This window comes from Telmatherina bonti (genome assembly GCF_933228915.1).
Source record: "Telmatherina bonti genome assembly, chromosome: 6".
Lineage (NCBI taxonomy): Eukaryota > Metazoa > Chordata > Actinopteri > Atheriniformes > Telmatherinidae > Telmatherina > Telmatherina bonti.
Window position 1 is genome coordinate 39,560,566 of NC_136624.1, and position 4,798 is coordinate 39,565,363.

Genomic DNA, 4,798 nt, shown 5'->3' on the forward strand with positions numbered 1-4,798 from the left:
GCCGTTTTATTTCATTAGTTTCTTGTAGAAGCAATCAGATTGTAAAAGCCGCTGCTGAGGGGCAGGCGCATAAAGAGAATTTAAACATATTTCCATGTTGTGACAACTTCACCTACCCCGCGGGCGTTACTGCACTCGTTCCCCACAGAGCGGAAAAACTAACCAACGATCCAATCAGTGTCGGATTTGCTCGAACATGAGACACGACAATTGTAGTAAAATTATCTTAACTAAAATTTTAAGATGATGATTGCAAGGAAAAACAAAATGACTACTTCCATCCATCATCCATCCATCATCCATCCATCATCCATTTTCTACCACTTATCCCAGGTCAGATTGTTGTCACACCAAAGTGTAGACTTCTCAAGGTGTTCCCAAGCCAGCTGAGGTGTAGTCCTTAGTCCTCCCAGGTCTACTTGGCAGGACGTGTCCAGAACGCCTCACCGGAGAATTCCACCTTAAAGCTGGGGTAGGTAATGCTGCTCATAGATATTTTTGTTTACTCTGGGTGAAGTGGTTCCTCATCCTGATAGTAGTCTATACATTCTGTAATCATGAACTTTAAGAAATATACTTAGACCCTTCAGTTTACTGTAAATCTGTAAAAACTCTGACCAATCCAAATGTTCCGACCCAAATTGATGTTCTTCATTTCTTATATTTCGTAGCTTCTTCTCCCGGCTCCCCTCCTCCCCCTCCAGCAGCGCATACCTGATAGCCACACCCTGCATATAAACAGCGTGTTAGGATGAAAATACAAAGTAGTGAAGAAGAAACTCGGAAGGCAAACATGGCTGAGAAAATGCAGGAAGGATTTCCCGACCCGGCTCGGTTTATTTGCCTCCTCCTGCTAAACAGCCGAGAAAGAGAAAATCGTTGGTGGAAAAAGCTGCGAATAAAAAAGCCTCAGATCACGCAAGGAGCAGAACCAGAGGGGGAGGAGCCAAGACAGGACGTGACTTTCACATCTTGCTAGCTCCCCAACATCACATACCCCAACTTTATTATGGTGGAGACTTTAAGAACCTCCATGACCCTGAAGGCTGTGCTGACTGGAACATCAACCTCCGTCCATCCATCCATCCATCCGTCCATCGGTAGAAACTCCCAACGCAATGTTCTCAGAAGACGGGGTCAGACTAAGAGAAGTCCTAATGGATACTGGATTAGATACTTCACCCAGAAGAGAGAAACTGGGGAACCTAACTGGAGTTATAGGTCTGGGAGGGGGCTTGCTGGTGAATATGTGGTGGTTGAGCCTTGGTACCTGGAGCTCAGCCTGAAAAAGACAGTGGTTGCAACTTCCATGACTACTGAGAGGAAAATCAAGGTTGGGTACACTGTGAACTGGTTGGCAGGTGAAGGTGGGGGCCTGCCCACTCCAATCCTGAGCTTTGCACACTGGGTTTTGTGTCCTGGAAGTCTATGTTCATGTTTTGGACTTTTTTTTTTGTGTCTTTTGTTCTTTCCTGCCTTATTTTGTAGTTTAGCTCCCTTGTGTGTCGCAGCCCATTCTGCTTCCTGTTCATCAGCTCATCTGGTTTGGATTTTCTGATTCCTTTCTCCTGTTCCTCATCACTCCTTCGGTGTATTTACACCCTTCACTTGCAGTTTGTATTCGCTGGTTCATTGTGTGTTTGTAGTCAACCTGCTTTCCTTCTGAAGTTGGAAACAAAGCGTCTTGGTTCTGCATCCTGCCTCCCATCTTTGTGTTTGGATCCACATCTCCATGACACCATCACAGTTTAGTCTAATTACATTACATCTATGACAAATAACAGTGTAAAACCAACAACAATTATTACAATTGAAGTAAAAAAAGAATGACTTTTAAAATGCTCTTTTCACCAGCTTACAGCAATGTGAGCTCACACAAGCTCTCTGCATGCAGAATATGCTCTATGATTCAGGTGATGCACTGCAATTAGCTGAGACGAGCTGCAAGACTCTTAAAATACTGTGTAAATAATTGATTTTAAAACGAAGCATGAGATGCAGGCATTCCAAAACTACAAGCATCAGCGTCAGCAGGTGATGTATGGAAGCCCAGTTAAGAGCCCATTTCCCTCCCATTCCACCGGGAGAGGAGAGGCCGCAGTAAATAACTGCTACATCGCCAGAGGGGAAAATGGAGAGAATGGAGAGGAGTGGAGGGAAGAAAATCCCCTTTACTCTCATGGCCTTTCTTTCTCTTTCTACCACCTGCTTACAATACTTCATGCTTTCATCCTTGCCTTCTACCTTCTTGTCCCCCCCCCACCCCCCATCGTTCCACTGTATGTCTCAATTTCTTTTGCTCTCTCGCCTTCTCAATCCTGCTTCTTTCATTCCTTGCATGGCTGGCGGATGATAGCTGAAAGGAAGGTGGAATTGGATGCCTCCCTCGCAGAGCTTTCCTTTGAGACTTGTAGGAGATTTTGTTTTGCTGGAGTGAGTTGTTACAGCTCACTGGCTCGCCGCCATCCAAAACATCAACTGTCAGTCATGGCCAGCTACAGGTATGGCTCTTAAGAGTTTGAACAATGAAAATACCAGTATTACCATTCAGTACATGCACTGGAATGATTTTTCCTGTAATTTTCTGTACATGATATTCAGCAACACGGGATGTTCTGATTCGGAAGAGATTGCCGTGTGGTCCGTACAGATTCCTTCTCCTTTAACAAAAAGGCCCCAGAAATTCCCTTCGAACTCTGCTGAGTTGCAGAGGGAGATAAAGTCCTTTATGCATGGAGCTTTGGGTGTTTGGCAAGCCGTCAGTTTTCATGTGGCTTCACCTTCCACTTTTGACAGATCATAATTGTCAGCAGAGAGAAATGTTTAACACCCGTGTCTAGCGGTTGATGAAAAAGGTCACTTCAGTTCCTCCATGTTACCCTGATCTACTGAGTCACTGGCGAACACGGTGGCAGCAGCAGTATCCAACAGTACGCTGTCAATCCCCTGCTTTTTCCTCCTCATTTCTCCACATCAAAATAGCAGAAGGTCTAATCCCTTCACACAGGTGGAAACCAACTCCCTCTCTTTCTGCCCCTCTTTGAGTGATGGACAGGGTTGCTTGAGCTGCTGTGAAAGGCAGCCAGACAGGTCAAAGGTGACTGAGTGGAATAATCCATTTATGAAACACTCCTCCTCCTCTGAAGTGAAGCTGCTGTAAGGAAGGTCAGCATGTATGCGCCATCCCTCCTCGGCGTCAGCCAAAGCTTGTACTGCTCTATTCACTCTCTTACCTTGAGAAGCACACAACTGGCTTATCGCCCCAGAAATGGCTGTGCAGCATGAATGCGGCAGAGAAGAGAAGCCAGATGAATGTTTAAATGGGGTTGGAGTGTGAATGCCTCCTTTTTTCACTCTATTTCATGCTTCTCTATCCTCTCTCTTATTTCTCTCCCTTTCTGTTACGTTTATCTCAGTATGTTTATCCAAACACAGACCAGTAGCATGAGTATGAGGGTTAAAATCATGTCTAGTAAGGGATCCGTGTGCTGGAATCTCTTTTCTGTGACAGTCCAACAGTTCCTGCACCTGTTCTTTTGCACAACAAAATTTATATTACATTAAATGAAATGAAATTAAATTAAATTTAAGATTTTGTTATAGAGCTAAATTAATATAGTCATGAAGTAAAACGTAAAGAAAAAAAAGGCACACCACAGCTCCCATCTATTGCAATAAACCATTGTTTCTTCCTCTCTGATTTTTCTCCTCACTGATCTTTAAAACATTTTCTTTTCCATGAAATTTGGTTGAAGTGGTCCGTAAATGATTTTGACTTCTGGCTTTTCTTAACATCTGCTGCGATGAGAAAGCATGTCAGTGGGGATACTGTTAAATGGAAAGCAGCTGATCAAACCTTCCAATGCCCCAAAAATGTCCAGAAATCAACCTTGAGTCGACAAAACTGAAACCAACACAGAGAGATGGAAAGCAGGAGAAAAGAGGAGAGCGATATTTAGCAGGATTAAACCAGTTAGTTTGCATGGGAAATGTGAGATCACTGGAAAATAAAATGGACAAACATAGACCACTAACAAAAACACATGGAACATCAGAAATGACGCACCTCCATGCTGCAGATACATATCCAACCATTCTGTTCGCTTAACCACTTGTTGTTGTGTGATGCCAAGGCGGACTGACCAACTGACAGCACCACAAGAGAGACCACGCTAGTTCCTCCCACTTGGTCCGTCTCATACTTGATCCAGAGCTTTTTTTGGACTTTTGGGTGATGAATACATAACTTCCCCATGTAGAACCAAACATCATGAAGCGATTCAACCAGAGGAATTATTGAGGAGTTATTGTGGATAATTACAAAGGGAATTATACATTTCTTCTTTTCCATATTTCAGTATAAGGTTTGAAAATGATTAATGTGCAGCTTGTGTCTCTACAAAATCTCAATCTGTGTTCAGCTAAATAAACAAACTTCACCTTTCTGTCTCATTTTAATATCAGCTGGAAACGAAAGACACCTGTCAGTCTCTGGAAGAAATGAGTAATTACATGTTTACTACCTTTCTTGGTTTCTTTCATTCTTCTGTTTAGTGTATTTGTTCTCATCAACATCACTCTTTTTTAATCATATGTCTTCCACCCAGTAAGTCCCCTTTCTCATCTGTCTAACAGGAGTGTATTGAGCAAAGCATTTCAAAAGGTGCTCTCCGTGGGCCATGGGCCAACCCCACTGTCCCTGGTCCAATTACAGCAAGAAGAAGAGGACATTTTTATTGGTCTGTGAGGGGACATTTCCATTTCTGCTGAAGTCTCCAGCAGTGGAGTCATCTAGTAC